The 18,031-nt window shown below is 41.6% G+C and overlaps 1 protein-coding gene across 5 annotated transcripts in view; it reads left to right on the top strand.

The window, feature by feature from the left end:
* The first annotated feature begins 205 nt into the window (after positions 1-205).
* cep192 (centrosomal protein 192) overlaps positions 206-18,031 on the top strand; it is a 190,073-nt gene continuing 172,247 nt past the window's right edge. For all 5 annotated transcript variants that reach the window (XM_072569797.1, XM_072569801.1, XM_072569799.1 and 2 more), the window contains exon 1: positions 206-349. The gene's annotated coding sequence lies outside the window, so the exon portion shown is untranslated. The remainder of the gene's footprint in view (positions 350-18,031) is intronic.

Consider the following 18,031-nt stretch of genomic DNA (forward strand, 5'->3'; position numbering starts at 1 on the left):
CCCTCGTTCGAATTCAAACCGTCTCCAGCCCGAGCAACGAGACAGCCAGCTGGAAGGATTCTCGCGCCTTCACAGCGGGCGGTGGGGGGGAAAAAAATCCCTTTGATCGAGGAAGGGGGGCGGGAACATCCTGTTGCTCTGGGACCGGGGGGGGAGGGAGGGAGGGGTAGAACTGGGGTGGCGGCGCAAGCGCGTGGATTAAAACCCCGCCCCCTTTGGGCTTTGGATGTTGAGTACCCGCGGACGTTGTTGGACTGGGCCTAAACGGTAAAAAGTGGCTGGCCGGTAGAATCCAGTCCGTTATTTAGAGACTCATTATTGCTGCACGTATCTACATTTTCAATGTAGGGTGAGTATTCCCCGAGCTGCTTCAAGGTTTTTGATCGGGTTTCACTGGCACTCGATGTATTAACCTGCTTTATTCCACCTCAGTCAATCTGTTGAAAAAGTTTTGCGTTGCATCCCCTTGTTTCTGAAGTTGCGCATTAGATGGCAAAAGTAACTGCATTTGCAATTTGTTGAAACTTTTCATATTCACGTTTAGGATCTGGAGTGCACGTTGTGTTGCATAAATAAATTCAGTACGAATCTTCAAAAGGGATTCTGAATTCTTGAGAGGAGACAAACATTGTGGAGAGAGAGAGAGAGAGATGGAAGGGGCTGGGGACTGACTAAATTCCTCTTACAAAGAGCAGCATAGTGTCACTGAACTTGCTCCTCACAATTCTATTTACAGTATATGGCGTGCAGTAGACATGCTGAAATTGAAGGAATGTATAAAAATTGTGTTCATTGATGAATCCTTAATTGTGAAAGTAATGCTGCATGATTCAAATATCACTTTTTAACATTTAAACTCCCTAATAGTTTTTAAGCAGTAGGATGTGTAGTTTCAACCTCTGGTGTAAAATTCCATCAACACATTACTCTTAACTACACCATGCAAAGTATGTTGCCTTTTTAAAAAATTTTGATATGGTAGATGTCAAATTATGGGAGGTTAAGAATTAGACTTAATGCTACTGATAACAGCCACAACTTGTATTTATGGAATTCGATAGTACTGAGGAGAACCCTCAGAATACTTAATTTTCACCAACAAAAATTATTGTAAGAATCTACATGTTTCACTTCCCAGCACTTGGCTTGTAGTCTTGAATGTTATGGCATTTCAAGTTTTCATCCAAGTACTTTTAACAGTTGTGAAATTTCTTGCTACAACTACTCTCATAGACAGTGTGTTTCACATTCTTACCGTACTCTAGGTGAAAAGATTTTGCCTCAAGCTGAGCTGATCCAGCACCTCTCTTGTTGCTAAATTACACTATTCTAGGTATGTCCTGGTGAATCTCTAAAGCTCCTCTAGTGCAATCACATCCTTCCTGTAGCCTGCGACCACAACTGTACTCAGTACTTGAAATGTGACCTAACTAAAGATATATACGAGTGTTCTATAAGCAGCTCTTAACTACTCGATTATACTACCTTGTTGCCTTCTGGGGGACCTGTGGACAAGCACTCATGATACCTCTGAGCTTCCAAATGTCCTGCCATTCATTCCATAATCCCATGTCATGTTACTGTTTACAAAGTGCATCATTTCACATTCATCAGGGTTAAATTCCATCTGCCACTAATCTGCCTTCTGTCCTGTAACCTAAGACCACCTTCTTAACTGTTAACCACCTGGTTAATTTTCATGTCATCCACAAACTAACTTATCTCCCCATGTTTTTCTTTAATGTTGTTTTTCTTCATACATATGGTACAAACAATGTGAGACCCAGCATAGGTCCCTGTGGTCCCACTGGATGCTGGTCCTCAGTCACTAACAGCTGCTTACCATCTTCAATATCAGTTGTCTTATTCTCAGCTTCTCACCTGTTCACCTCCTCAAAATTATTACCTCATTTGTTGGGCATGACCTCCCTCCCTCAAAGTAGTTACAGTACTGGCTAACTCTGATCAAACTATACGTGTTTAAATAGAGATTAGTTCTCCCCTTCAGAACTTTCTCAAATAGTTTTTCTTCTACTGTGAGACTAACTGCTCTGTAATTCCCTGGCTTATCTCAAACATCACTCATGAAAAGTGGAACCACATGAGTTACCTTCCAGTCCTCTGGTACCTCCTCTGTGGCTGGAGGCTAATTAAAAATTTGGGTCAGGGCTGCTGTAATTTCTTCCCTTGTCTCTAACAGCAGCATGAGATATAACCTGGTATTTGTCCATCTTTAAACCTGCTATAACCTCCAATAATGTTTTGCTGCTTATGTCAGACTGCTCCAGACCTCTCAGTTCTTAATCCTGAATTTTGTACCAACATTCTAATTCTCCTGAATAAAGCCTGATGTGAACTACTCATCTAACACTCTACCAGTGTCTTCTTGCTCCACACACTGATCGCTCCTTTGGCCCCTAATCAGTCCTCCTCTTTCTCTGCTTATCCACTTTCCCTTGATCTACCAATAGAAAGTTTAGGGAGAATCCCAAGATATTGTTATCAGTGTTTTTTTTTCATGCTTTGAGTTACTTTCTCTCCCCATCCCTATGCATTCTATGCAGCACTAGTGCCTTTTTGATTTGCTACCTTTGTGCTGTTAAGTCTCTTTCCTTTCTTGTTCAGTCAGAGATGTACAGCATGGAAACAGACCCTTCGGTCCAACCCAATTTAGTCCCACCTGCCAGCACCCAGCCCATATCCCTCCAAACCCTTCCTATTCATATACCCATCCAAATGCCTCTTAAATGTTGCAATTGTACCAGCCTCCACCATTTCCTCTGGCAGCTCATTCCATACACTTACCACCCTGTGTGTGAAACTGTTGCCCCTTAGGTCTCTTTTATATCTTTCCCCTCTCACCCTAAACCTATGCTCTCTAGTTCTGGACTCCCTGACCCCAGGGAAAAGACTTTGTCTACTTACCCTATCCATGCCCCTCATAATTTTGTAAACCTCTATAATGTCACCCCTCAGCCTCCGATGCTCCAGGGAAAACAGCCCCGGGGGACGGCACGGTGGCTCTGTGGTTAGCACTGCTGCCTCTCAGCGCCAGGGACCCGGGTTCAATTCCTGGTGCGGGCGACTGTCTGCGTGGAATTTGCAAATTCTCCCAGTGTCTGCGTGGGTTTAATCCAGGTGCTCTGATTTTCTCCCCACAGTCCAAAGACATGCAGGTTAGTTGAATTGGCTGTGATAAATTACCCATAGTGTTGGGTGCATTAGTCAGGGAGAAAGGACTGCAGATGCTGGAGATCAGAGCTGAAAATGTGTTGCTGGAAAAGCGCAGCAGGTCAGGCAGCAACCAAGACAGCATTCCTGAAGAAGGGCTCATGCCCGAAATGTCGATTCTTCTGCTCCTTGGAGGCTGCCTGCGCTTTTTCAGCAACACATTTTCAGCTCTGCATTAGTCAGGGGTAAATATAGTTTAGGGAATGGGTCTGGGTGGGTTGCTCTTCAGAGGGTTGGTGTGGACTTGTTGGGCCGAAAGACCTGTTTCCACACTGTAGGGAATCTAATCTTTAAAAAAAAAAGCCTGTTCAGCCTCTCCCTATTGTTCAAATCCTCCAACTCTGGCAACATCCTTGTAAATCTTTACTGAGCCCTTTCAAATTTCACAACATCTTTCCGATATGAAGGAGACCAGAATTGCACGCAGCATTCCAACAGTGGCCTAACCAATGTCCTGTACAGCTGCAATATGACCTCCCAACTCTTGTACTCAATACTCTGACCAATAAAGGAAAGCATACCAAACGCCACCTTCACTATCCTATCTACAGTTAGTAAGTTTGCAGATGATACCAAAATTGGAGGTGTAGTGGACACTTTCAAGGAGCTATGAACCTGCACTCCAAGGTCTCTGTTCAGCAACACTCCCGAGGACCTTACCATTAAGTGTATGCGTCCTGTTAAGATTTGTTTTCCCAAAATGCAGCACCTCGCATTTATCTGAATTAAACTCCATCTGCCACTTCTCAGCCCATTCGCTGTCCACAACACCTCTAATTTTGGTGTCATCTGCAAGCTTACTAACTGTACCTCTTATGCTTGCATCCAAATCATTTATGTTAATGACAAAAAGTAGTGGACCCAGTACCGATCCTTGTGGCACTCCACTGGTCACAGGTTGCAGTCTGAAAAACAACTCTCCACCACCACCCTCTGTCTTCTATCTTTTGAGCCAGTTCTGTATCCAAATGGCTAGTACTCCTTGTGTTCCGTGAGATCTACCTTGCTAATCAGTCTCCCATAGGGAACCTTGTCAAATGCCTTACTGAAGTCCATATCGATCACGTCTACTACTCTGCCCTCATCAATCCTCTTTGTTACTTCCTCAAAAAACTCAATCAAGTTTGTGAGACATGATTACCCATGTTGACTATCCCTAATCAGTCCTTGCCTTTCCAAATACATGTACATCCTGTCCCTCAGGATTCCCTCCAACAACTTGCCCACCACCGATGTCAAGCTCACTAGTCTATAGTTCCCTGGCTTGTCCTTACCACACTTGTTAAATAGTGGCACCACGTTAGCCAACCTCCAATCTTCTGGCACCTCACCTGTGACTATCTATGATACAAATATCTCAGCAAGAGGCCCAGCAATCACTTCTCTAGCTTCCCACAGAGTTCTGGGGTACACCTGATCAGGTCCTGGGGATTTATCCACCTTTGTGTTTCAAGACATCCAGCACTTTCTCCCCTGTAATTTGGACATTTTGCAAGGTGTCACTATCTACTTCCCTACAGTGTATATCTTCCATATCCTTTTCCACAGTAAATACTGATGCAAAATATTCATTTAGTATCTCCCCCATTTTCTGTGGCTCCACACAAAGGCTGCCTTGCTGATATTTGAGGGGCCCTATTCTCTCCCTAATTACCCTTTTGTCCTTAATATATTTGTAAAAACCCTTTGGATTCTCCTTACCCCTATTTGCCAAAGTTATCTCATGTCCCCTTTTTGCCCTCCTTATTTCCCTCTTAACTATACTCCTACTGCCTTTATACTCTTCTAAGGGTTCACTTGATCTATCCTGTCTATACCTTACACATTCTTCCTTCTTTTTCTTAACCAAACCCTCAATTTCTTTAGTCATCCAGCATTCCCAATACCTACTAACCTTTCCTTTCACCCTGACAGGAATATACTTTCTGTGGATTCTTGTTCTCTAATTTCTGAAGGCTTCCCATTTCCAGCCGTCCCTTTACCTGCGAAGTCTGCCTCCAATCAGCTTTTGCAAGTTCTTGTCTAATACTGTCAAAATTGGTGTTTCTCCAAATAGAACTTCAGCTTTTAGATCTGGTCTATTCTTTTCTATCGCTATTTTAAATCCAGTAGAATTATGGTCACTGGACCCAAAGTGCTCCCCCACTGACACCTCAGTCACCTGCCCTGCCTTACTTCCCAAGAGGAGGTCAGGTTTTGCATCTTCTCTCGTAGGTACATCCATATACTGAATCAGAAAATGTTCTTGTACACACTTAACAAATTCCTCCCCATCTAAACCCTTAACACAATGGCAGTTCCAGTCTATGTTTGGAAAGTTAAAATCCCCCTACCGTAATCACCCTATTATTCTTACAGATAGCTGAGATCTCCTTACAAGTTTGTTTCTCAATTTCCCTCTGACTATTAGGAGGTCTATAATACAATCCTAATAAGGTAATCATCCCTTTCTTATTTCTCAGTTCCACCCAAGTAACTTCCCTGGATGTATTTCCAGGAATATCTTCCCTCAGCACAGCTGTAATGCTATCCCTTATCAAAAATGCCACTCCCCCTCCTCTCTTGCCTCCCTTTCTCTCCTTCCTGTTGCATTTGTATTCTGGAGCATTAAGCTGCCAGTCCTGTCCATCCCTGAGCCATGTCTCTGTAATTGCTATGATATCCCAGTCCCATGTTCCTAACCATACCCTGAGTTCATCTGCGTTCCCTGTTAAGCCCCTTGTATTGAAATAAATGCAGTTTAATTTATTAGTCCTACCTTGTCCCTGCGTGCCCTGACTGCTTGACTCTCTTCTGTTCTCAACTGTATCAGTCTCAGATTGACCTCTTTCCTCACAATCTCCCTAAATCCCATCCCCCCACCTTACTGGTTTAAATCCTCCCAAGCACCTCTAGCAAATTTCCCTGCCAGTATATTAGTCCCCTTCCAATTTAAGTGCAATCCATCCTCCTTGTAGAAGTCACTTCTACCCCAAAAGAGATTCCAAAGATCCAAAAATATGAATCCTTCTCCCATACACCAGCTCCTCAGCAGTGCGTCCATCTGCTCTATCCTCCTGTTCCTGCCCTCACTAGCGAGTAGCACCAGGAGTATTCCAGATATTACTACTCTCGAGGACCTCCCTTTTTAAATTCCTGCATAATAGTCGAATCTCCCTTTGGACACTCAACCTTTTCCCTTCCTATGTCATTGGTTCCAGTGTGGACAATGACATCTTGCTGGTCCCTCTTCCTCTGTGAGAACATTCTGCATCCTCTCTGAGACATCCTTGATCCTGGCACTAGGGAAGCAACACACTGTTCTGATTTTTTGCTGTTGGCCACAGAAACGTCTGTCTATACCTCGGACTAGAGAATCTCCTAACACAATTGATCTCTTGGAACCCGATGTACCCCTCGTTGCATTAGAGCCGGTCTCAATACCAGATACTTGGCTGTTCGTGCTACATTCCCCTGAGAATCCATCACCCCCTACATTTTCCAAAACAGCATCCTTGTTTGAAATGGGTATAGCCACAGAAGGCTCCTGCACTACCTCTCTTACCTTTCCTGGAGTTAACCTATCTATGTGATGGTGTCTGAGACTTTTCCCCCTTCCTATACTTGCCGTCCATCACATACTGTTGTTGTTGTCAATTCCTCATTGCTTCCAACTGTCTGTCCAACCGATCCATTCGATCTGATAAGATCCTTAACCAACAGCATTTATGGCAGATATAATCTGCTATAACCCTTAAACTCTCTTTTAAACTCACTCCCACATCTGACAAGAAGCACATATCACTCTACGAAAGGCCATTTTTGCTTCTTCACAATCTACAGACCCAGAAAATAACACCGTCTTATTCCTCTAAAAACTCTGCCCCAGGTGAAATTAATAGTTATGGTTTATATTTTAAGTTTGATCAAGAGACATATCTCCAAAAACATATAATCAAGAAAGAACCCATCTACTCACTACTGCAGACTTTCTGCAGATCACTCTTAAAACAACAATTAACTTCGCTGCTTCTGTGCTGTGAACTTCACCCAACAGTTCCTCCAAGATCAATTGTGAATTTCACTGTTTAATTTTCCCAGATGCACTCTGATGTCCAGCGATACATGAATTGAAACAGCAAAGGCAGTGCCAGTTTCTTTCCCTCTTTCTCTCCTGCACTGACCTCATCATGTGCTTCCTTTGTCTGTCCTTGTCCCTTTTTAAAACTGCTGTTGTTTTGACTTTTTTTTATTCTCCAAAGTTCCAAAACAATGCAACAGCATATAAAACAGTAATTGTTGCTCCTGAAATTTGAGGAAATCACCTCCAGCGCCTAAAATACTTCAAAAAAGGAGCAGCTGTTACAGCCAGAAAGTTTTCCCATCCTGAATATTTATAGATAGTCAGGGTCCTCTGAGCTTGTGACGACTATATTTCATTCTCTTGCCAATTTCATTTTGAATGCCTCAGCGATCAGCTGTAGATGTATCCGAAGTGGCTGTTCCCAGTCTAATTTGGTCAGATTCTGCTTTATTTTAATGCAGTCTTAAAAGTCCTACCACCAAATGCAAAACATCCTTCTCTCTTTTTTTAAAACAACCTTTTAAAATGTACGGTGTTGAAGTAGCTTGTATTAAAATGCTGTCCCACTACCGCCTTGAAGACTTTTCTGACCTTGTTCTCTGGAATTCACGTTAGCATTGAATTGTCCCTTGTTGACCTTCTCCATGTTGATGTAAAAGCTCTCCCAAATATATTTCAAGCAATAGGCCCCCTGTAAGCTCTTGATGCTATGGATATCCCAATTAATGTTGGGGAAGTTGAAATCCTGAACATAATTACACTATTATTGTTTTTACATATCTCACTAAATTGCATATCTGTTCCTCTATTGCTGGCTAAGTGGGGCTAAAACACATGTCAAGCAGTGTGACTGAACCCTTTTTTAAAAAAAGTTTTAAATTGTACCCTCAGTCTCATTTGAAAACCCTTCCAAAATTATCATCCCTCCTTACTACAGTAGCTGACTCATTGATAATGTGACACTACCTCATTTATACCCTACCCTGTCCTGCTTGAAGATCCGATATCCTGAAATGTTGAGTCGTCAGCTCTTCTCCCTCAACCAAGTCTGTGATGGCAATGCCACTACAATTCCACATCCTTAACTAATCTGTCTTTCATATAATACTCTTAGTGTTGATACTAAGAACTTAAGAACTAGGAACAGGAGTAGGCCGTCAGGCCCTTCGAGCCTGCTCTGCCATTCAGTAAGATCATGGCTGACCTTTTCGTGGCCTCAGCTCCACTTACCTGCTCTCTCACCATAACCCTTAATTTTTTGAACAGTAAAAGGAATTATTTTGGCTTTAAAAACATTAACTGAGGAAGCCTTAACCACTTAGCAGGGAATTCTATCAAGTCGCAGTCTTCTAGGTGAAGACATTCCTTCTCAATTCGGTCCTAAATCTGCTCCCCCTGATCTTGAGGCTGTGCCCTCTTGTCCTAGTTTTATGTAGAAGTAGAGAGGCTGTTTCTGCTACTATCTGATCTATTCCCTTCATAATTTTATGTTTCTAAAAAATCCCCCCCCCCCGATTCTAAATTCCCATGAATATAATCCTAGTGTACTCGATCTCTCCTCATAAGCCAACTCCCTCAACTCCAGAATCAATCTAGTCCACCTCCTCGGGTGGCAGTACATCCTTTCTCAAGGAGACCAAACCTGCACATGCTACTCCAGGTATGGCCTCACCAGAAGTCCACAGCCGCAACATAATTTCTCCGCTTTTAAATTCAATCCCTTCAGCAATGAAGGTCAAATTTCCATATGCTTTCTTAATAACCTGTTATACCTGCAAACCAACCTTCTGTGATTCATACGTAAGGGCATCCAGGTCCCTCTGCACAGCAACATGCTACAATTTCTTACCATTTAAGTAATGTCCTTTTTACTGTTACTCCTACTAAAATGGATGACTTCACATTTATTAACATTGTACTCCATTTGCCAGACCTTTACCCTGTTCAAAGTTTCAGTCCTCTGCACACTTTGCTCTGCCACTCATCTTAGTGTCATTGGCAAACTTTGACACACTGCATGTGGTTTCCCCCAACTCCAAATCATTTATGTAAATTATGAATAATTGTGGTCCCATCACTGATCTTTGAGGCACATCGCTAGTTGCTGCCAACCAGAATGCGATTGCTGTCCACCATTTATTTCCACTCTTTGGTGAACCAACAGAAAGCAATCCTCTATCCATGCTAATATGTTGCCCGTAATGCCTTGTATCTTTATCTTAAGGCCATCCAGCCTCCCTTTATTTCCTTGAAACTTAGCATGAGCTCCTTCTGTCCTTGTCACTTTCCTAGAATAGGCTGTATTTGTATTAGGAAAAAAACTTTGTGTAAACTCTTCAACATGATGCTGTCACAAGTTATTCATTGTGTTTTGCTTCAACTGAGGTGGGAAATGGGGTGACAGCATTGGCGTAGATATTGTCGTCCTGTTTCCCGCCTCAGTCGAAGCAAAATGCTCAGAGACACAGTATAGTTTTACCTACTTCATCTTTATTCCAGGCCCTGGAGGGAGGGAGAACAATTGTCCATGAGTTCTCCGTCTTCTCTCTCAAGCAGCAGTTTCTTAATTAATTATATCGTCATTTTACAAGGAGGAGCATTCAGATAAGGCAACATACATGTTGATTGGGTAACCATTACAATCAGCAAGTGTCAGTAGTAAAGATTAAGCCATCTGTTGTTACACAATGAATAATTGGCTTCACATAATAAATACTTTTCACCTTGTTAACCCATTACCCTTTCCTACAGCACCCCATTGTTAACTACAAGTTCTAATCTGATCTGAGTCATGCTCAGCGGAACCTCTTATTTCACAAAACTCAAACTTGACTCTTTCCCTACCTGCTCATACACTATACACATTCCCACAACAAAGTAAGACTCCCCAAACGACTATTCTAAAAATATTGGTATTAACCAAGGTCTTGGAAGTGGGAATGTTGAAAAAAATGAAGTGTGGCATTTATGTAGATACCTCCGTACATTACAGCCAATGAATGATTGACTGAAATTTAGTTGTAGGCATGCAATTTGTGAGCAGCATGCTGTCTTCACAAGATTGTTGTAATATTCAGGTCATTTTCACTCGGGAAACAAATGAAAATGAAGTAATTACTTAAAGCATGAGAATAAATTTGGCTGGTTAAAGTCATGAACCTATCGTGAGTGAGGTATAATGCATGCTGTATGTGGCTATTGTAATGTTTGTTATATCTATCTCCTATTGGTAACCTGCACTTGCAGAGTGTCTGTCTGTATGAAGAATTTCAATTGTATTCCAAATTGTTAGGTTTTCAGGCAACACAACTACTGATGGGATGTGAGGAAGATAGAAGGTTGTGTTTATAGAAATGGGCAAGATAAATGAAATTTTAAGTTCACGCCTGCATTTGTGGGAAATGGGAGGGAAGTAAATGAGAAATCAACCTCCTCAAAACTATTTGCTTCAATAATCTGCATTGTGTGTAATATGTTCTATTATGCTGAATTTGTTTTGTATTGTATGGGCAATTGGTCTTTTTTTTTTGTCTTAGAACTGATTTCTTTCTTGTAAATGTTGGACCGGCCATAACGGCATGTGGCACTTGTTGCATCATTAAGTCTGAAGGTTGAGAGTTGGAGACTCATATAACCAAGGTGTATAGTTTGTTATTGCTAGGGAATTCAGATTTTCTAAATGGTGTTAGCCGGAGTTTGGCTTCAGTTCTGTAAAGGTTAAATTTTTGAGGTCAGCAAATAATTTGGAAAAGTGACTGAAATACATCACTTTCTGAAAATGTGCCTAGTCCTGTACCTCTGATGTTTATTGAAGTGTTTTAAGTTGAGTTTATGACAGAAAAACAAGTGATACATCACTGGTAATCTGGTTTGAGTTCATTTCAGAAGAATCCAGTTTTTGTTTCAGCAGGAAAAATAAGGATTTCAGTCTAGGAGAGCAAACTTTAACCGATCTGCTAGACTGAAATGAAGTGTCCATGTGATGAGAGTTTGTGTAAGAGATGTTCAAGTTGTCAGAACTGGAAAGAAGGCTCTGGTCATTTCAGCATCTGAAAGAGGAAAACTGTTAAGAGATCATGTGGGTCGGAGTAGAAAACACTGTGGTGGCACAGTGGCTTAATGGTTAGCACAGCCTCTCAGTGCCACAGACCCACGTTCGATTCCAGCCTCCGGCAACTCTATATGGAGTTTGCGCATACTCCTGTGTGTGTGCGTGGGTTTCCTCTTCATGCTCTGGTTTCCTCCCACAGTCCAAAGGTTAGGTGAATTGGCTGTGCTAAATTGCTTACTCATGGAGTGCTTCAGAGAACATCTCCGGGGCACCCACACCAACCAGCCCCACCGTCATGTGGTTGAACACTTCACTTCCCCCTCCTACTGTGCCAAGGACAGCAGGTCCTGGGTCTCCTCCATCGCCACTCCCTAACCACCTGACACCTGGAGGAAGAATGTCTCATCTTCTGCCTCAGGACCCTCCAACGCCCTGGCATCAAAGTGGATTTCACCAGTTTCCTCATTTTCCCTCCCCCGACCTTATCCCCAGTTCCAAACTTCCAGCTCAGCACTGCCTTCATGACCTGGTACTACCTGCCTGTCTTCCTTCCGACCTATCCGCTCCACCCTCCCCTCCGACCTATTGTCGTTAGCCCCACCTTCATCCACCCATTGCCCCCTCAGCTACCTTCACCGCCCTCCTCCCATTTATCTCTTCACCCCGAAGCTCCCAGCCTCATTGCTGATGAAGGGCTTTTGCTTGAAACGCTGATTTCCTGCTCCTCCGGTGCTGCTTGACCTGCTGTGCTTTTCCAGCACCCCACACTCGACTCAGTGCCAAATTGTCCAGAGTGGTCAGGGATGTGTAGGCTAGGTGCATTAGGGAAAATGTAGAGTATTAGGGGAATGGGTCTGAGTGGGTTACTCTTCGGAGGTTTGATGTGGACTCATTGGGCCAAATGGCCAGTTTCCACACAGTTGGGATTCTATGAAATGCTGCTGATCTGTACTATAGATTCCTGCGCATCAGTGAGAATCAAATATGTCATCAGGTTACAGACTGGAGAGAATAAGAATAATGAGACAGTGGCTTTTCACAGTCCAGATGTTAACAGGAATAGCTTGTGTACAAGGTAGAGAGGGAACAACATTCTTTAAACTTTAACCAAGAGAACTTTTATTTTAGCCAATATGTAGAAAACCCAATAAATGAGAGGGTGGTTATGTCCTAATACTCAGCAATAGGCCTAGGCTGATGGTAGACTGGTGCTTGAGATCCTTACAGACTTGAAGCAACTGCAACACGCCAACTTCTGTGAACAACCAAAATTTTATTAGACAAGTTCAGTGCAAGCTTTCTGGAGAAGTCCTTTAATAGACTTCATAATGCTTGCGAAGCCATGTCAAGGGATTTTTCTGAACAAAGGAAACAGTCTGTCCTTGTACAAAATCTTTACATCGCAGCCAGTAATGCCCACAAGATAACCCCCAACCATTCCCTCACAGTCACATGCCACTCAATGCAGTGACCTAATCATCTCCAGAAACAATGTAATTTAAGTCATCCCTTAATGGTCAAATCTATTGTGAATCATTTTTTAAAATTATAGGGAGCAATCAAAATTCCAACTCCAATGTTTATTGATTTTTTTTTTGAATAGGAGATGATGACAATGTAAATTCACTCTGAATAACTAAGAAATGGCTGTGCAAATGGCTCTGAATGGCAAGAGGTGGAAATGTAAATTCCTCATTCTACCTGTAAGACAGACTTTTCCCCCCCAGCCTCAGGACATCCAATTTCCTGCAGGTCAGCAGATCAAATTAGCCCTGAACATCTCTCGAGTCTTTGGAGATGGTGACTAAACTTAGTGAGATTTAGGATTATTATGGAAAGGTGTAATATGGGGGTTATGAATATAAATTTCTGAACAAGGGAAGGCTAATTTTACCAAAATGATATGATTTGGCACAAGTGGACTGCAAATAGCTACTTGTACACTAAAAACTGTCAGTAGTGGGAGACATTCAAGGAGCAAATAGTGAGCATGCCGGGCAGTGCTCTTTCCTATAAAGACAAAGGGCATAGGCTGAAGACTCCAGGATGTCAAGAGGCTGAAAGGTTGGCATTAAGAAAAGGGAAGCTTATGGCAGGTAGAAGGCCTAATAGAATCTGTAAAGTTCTTATACTGTAGGGGGAGCTTGCAAAAATTAGGAAAGCAAAAATGAAGCATTGGCTGGTAGAATGAAGGGAAACCTGAAGGGATGTTTTTTGAATTCCATAAAGAGCAAGAGAATGATTAGGAACCTTTTAAAGGCCATAGAGGTAATCTTTTATGTGCACATTAAGTTTTGCATCAGTCTTCACAATGAAAACTGACATCGGTATAGACATCAGGGTGGAGGACTGTGCAATGTTAGAAATCAACACTCTGGAAGTACGAGCTGATATATGCCTCAAGTGGATAATTAGGCTCCTGCTAAATGTATCCCATGCTGTACAGGGAAGCAGTGGAGATGATGTCGGGCCCTGGCAGTAATTTTCAAATCCCCTCTGGCCACAGGTGAGTTGGCAGAGGGCTGTGAATTTTGTCCTATTATTTTATTTTAAATAGAAAGGGAGTAAGGGGTCAGTGAGGAAATTGCAGGCCAATCAGTCTTGGTGGTGGGTAAGTTACAAAAGGAAGTCTGTTGAATAGTATACATGTGCTCTTGGAAAAAGACAGATTAATCGGGCGTAGTCAGTATGGATTTAAGGGAGTCCTGTTTGACAACTTAAGTCAGCTTTTTTGAAAAAGTAACCAAGAATGTTAATCAGCATTTCTCGTGTATGTAGACTTCAGCAAGGCTTTTCATAAGGTTCTTTATGCAGACCAGTCAAGAATTAACCCGTGGGATTCAAGGTAGTGTGCCTGGTTGGATCTGAAATTAGATGAGGTAGGAAGTAGAGGGAGTTGGTAGAGGGATTTTTCTTAGACTTAGAAGTCTATTTCCAGTGGGGTGCAGCAGGGCTTAGTGCTTGTTTATGCTTGATCATTTATGATTTGGACTTAACCTCTGCATTTATGATCAATAATGACACACCAGTTGGTAGTGTGGGAGGATAGTTAATAGCAGCAGAGGATATCAATTAACTCGTCATTTGGGCAGAGCAGTGGCAAATATAATCCAACCTTGAGAAATGAAGTATTAACTTGGGGAAGTCTAACAAGGCAAAGAATTATATTGAATGATATACCTGACAAAGTACTGAAAATCAAAACGACTTTGTACATATGTACAGACCCATGAAGCTACCAGAGTGGTAGAAAAGCTTGTTCAGAAGTCAAGAGGTAATTGCCTTTATTCACTGAGGCATAGAATACAAGGGCATGGTGGTTATTCTAAAACTGCCTTGGGCTGTAACTGGAGTTCTGTATGCTGTTCTGACCACAACATTGTTGGTAGGATGAGATTGCATGAGAGAGGGTGCAGAGATTACCAGAATGCCACCTAGACTGAGTCTGTGCTGAGGGAAGATCGGATAGGCTGGTGGTGTTTTCCTCTTTGGAGCCGTAAAGTTTGTGAGGGCACCTGGGAGAGGTGCACAAGATTGAGGGGCTTAAGGTGGATTAAAAAAACAGGGACGTTACCTTTTGCATTAGTAGAGGGGTCAGTAGCCAGAGAGTATAGATTTTAAGGTTAAGGAAGGCTAAGAGGACAATTGACGAGACATTCAGTCACTGAGGGTGGTGAAAGTCTGGAACTCCTTGCCAGAAAGGATGGTTGAGTTAGAATCTCTCTATGGTATTCAGATAGTCACCTTCGCCTCTAAGACTGCAGACCATGAGCTCAAAAATGGGATTTAGTGTAAGTCAGATCTTTGTGTCTAGACTGACAATGAGGTTGAATGGACTGCTTTTGAGTTATAAATGTTTGAATTTACATTTAAAGTAGGAATGATATTCCTCTGGATGGAGTAAGTTGTTGCAATGAGGGGAAAAGACAAGATGATGAAGCCTGAGGCACGTGTTGCCAGAGGATTTTTTTTAAACAAAAACTAATTCCCTAAAAATACTAATAATGAATGTATCAAGGTTTACATCAGATACTTGCATGAAAGGCAATTAATATAAACTGCTGTAATTAATTAGTGCAGGTAGCAAAAGAATGATTGATCCTCTTTTTTTTAATTTTGAGTCGATTATTCCAGCATTTGTATAAAATGCAACCACTTCTTTGAGGTTATTTTGCCAAGTACAATGCTGTGACTTTGATTCTTGCAGTCAGTTTTTGAAAGTTGTATGGAATAACTGAACACAACAATATGAAGTTATTCTTGTTGCCTAGTCTTTTGAACCTTGATTGTGATTGACCAGGGGTCCAACTTGCTTCATTTCGTTTTAAAACGAAACAAAAACTTAATTTGAAGTTGAGTCAGTCATTTCAGCCTCTGGCTTGCTCAGTCATTCAACAAGATCATGGCTGGCCACTTATTTCACCCCGATTTCTCATTCTATTCCTATTAATTTTTTGGCCCCTCAGGGAATTTGAAGAGTTATTAATCTTGGCTTTTTTGAGTACCCACCACTGAACATTTGCAGCTCTGAATAAAGAAGTCTGAAGATTTGCAACCCTTTGAGTGAAGGAATATGTCTTCAATTACCTGTTTGCGTTATCCTAAAACTTGAGCCCTAGTTCAAATATTTCCATTAGGCAACTAGCTCTTCAATATCTCGTCTGTCAATGTTTCTAAGATATCTGGTATATCATTGACATTTTAGAGTCCTTGCACAGGAGATGGTAGTTTGGCTCAACGAATCCAAGATGGTGATCTGTTGACTAATCTGTTCTAATCTCCACTCTATCTTGTAGCCCCCTAGGTTTACATCTCATGTGCCCATCTGGTTTCCTTTTGAAATAATGCATTATCTTCTCCTTCCACCTGTTTTAGGCAATGTATTTAGGTCATTCAATATTTGTAACTTAAAAAGTTGTTCTGCTTTTTATTATGCTCCACATTTTATGAACTTATTATGCTGTTACTGTGCAGTTACAATACGATTGGTGTTTGTCACGTACTTGATGCAGCCCTTAAGCCAAACACACTGGGTAATATGGGCATATGAATTTCAGCGTTCCTGTGTGGAAACCTGTCCAAGGTCTTCTGAAAGCCCAAATAGATCACGTACACTTGCTCACCATTATCTATGTAGTTTGTTACCTCAAAGAATTCTAACAGATTTGTCAGACATGACCACTTCTTGGTGAAACCTTCTGACTCTGCCCTATTTTACCATGCACTTTCAAGTAAACTCTTTTGTTTGTTTTTAATTTACTTTTATTTTGTCAATCAATATGTTCAGAGATGTTATGACACACCACTGATGTAGACAGGACTTGAACATATGTCAGGGTTAGGGACAAGAAGGGCCTTCCAGCCTATGCACCTGGTATTCCCAGGCGCACTCCCATCCAACTACTAACCAGGCTAAAGTGTGCTTAGCTTCCAAGGTCAGACTAGAATGGTCATACTTTGCAATATAATCCATTGTAATGGACTCTCAAATCTTAGTAATGGCTGAGGTCAGGCTAATCAACCAATAGTTTAATGTCTCTGTCTCCCTCCCGTAGATTGCATTCGCCATTCTCCAGTTGCTGGCACCCTTTCTGACTCCATTTGATTCCTGAAAGTTTAGCACGAAATCCTCTACAATCTTCTTCAGAACTTCTGGAGTGTCATCCATCTGGTTCAAGTGATGTACCCACCTGATCTTTCCGCTTCCCCAGTACCTTCTCCTTAGTGGTGGTCCTCGGCCGCTCTATTGTTATGAAGTTCTAGTGTCTTCCCTGTGAATTCTAATGCCAAGTATCTATTAAGTTCTTCTGCTACTTCTTTGTTCCTCATTCATTCCTTCTCCAGTCTCATTTTCCACCAGTCCAATATCCCCTCTTCCTTCCTTCTCTTTTACTTTATATATAATTTTTTTTAAAAAAAGCCTTGCAATTTTCTTTTATATTACTGGCAATGACAGCTATACAGTGGTCCAGGCATTTAACTGAGATATGACCCAGAAGTAACCTGCCTGGTATTAATATTTTCCTAATCAACTTGTTCAGAAGTGCTGCTTCCCAACTTTTGGAGTAGGTAGGACTTGAACCCAGGCTTCCTGGCCTGAACAGCTATCTCTATCATTTCCCTATGAGCCCAATAAGCCTGGTTTTAAATTTTATAGCAGGCAGGTTAACTGTTAATGGTCATTCATGATTATCTGGTCCATTCTCCATCAGCCTCTCTACCAATTAGAATCTATTTGCCAACCAATCAGCGCACTTTCTCCATGTAATATAAATGTTGGTTTTTCTCCTTAATGAGTGCAACAAAAGCTTTGTCACATAGGTTATTCAAAGTTTTTCTAGCAATAAATCAAATTTGTAGTACTGTAATGACTTATCCATGTATTACCAAATGTGTATTCAAGGTGATCTGTGCTTCAATCCTAAAAGGAATTTGTGTTGGTATTGTTCATATTTTGAATATGACGTTTTTTTCCTCTCTTAATCTAAAGCCTTTTTTTTTAAACTAACAATTTATCTGTAAAATGGCACATCAAATAGTATGGCAGTTCTAAAGAAATGCATATCGCAGCGCTTGAATCATTGATGTTCCGACTTGAATATGTATTTTGTGGCAGAACCAAGTTTGAACCGGAATAGTCATGATGTATTCAAGTTGCTTGTTTTACTAAAATTTATTTACTTAAA

This window comes from Chiloscyllium punctatum, chromosome 5 (genome assembly GCF_047496795.1).
Source record: "Chiloscyllium punctatum isolate Juve2018m chromosome 5, sChiPun1.3, whole genome shotgun sequence".
Classification (NCBI taxonomy): domain Eukaryota; kingdom Metazoa; phylum Chordata; class Chondrichthyes; order Orectolobiformes; family Hemiscylliidae; genus Chiloscyllium; species Chiloscyllium punctatum.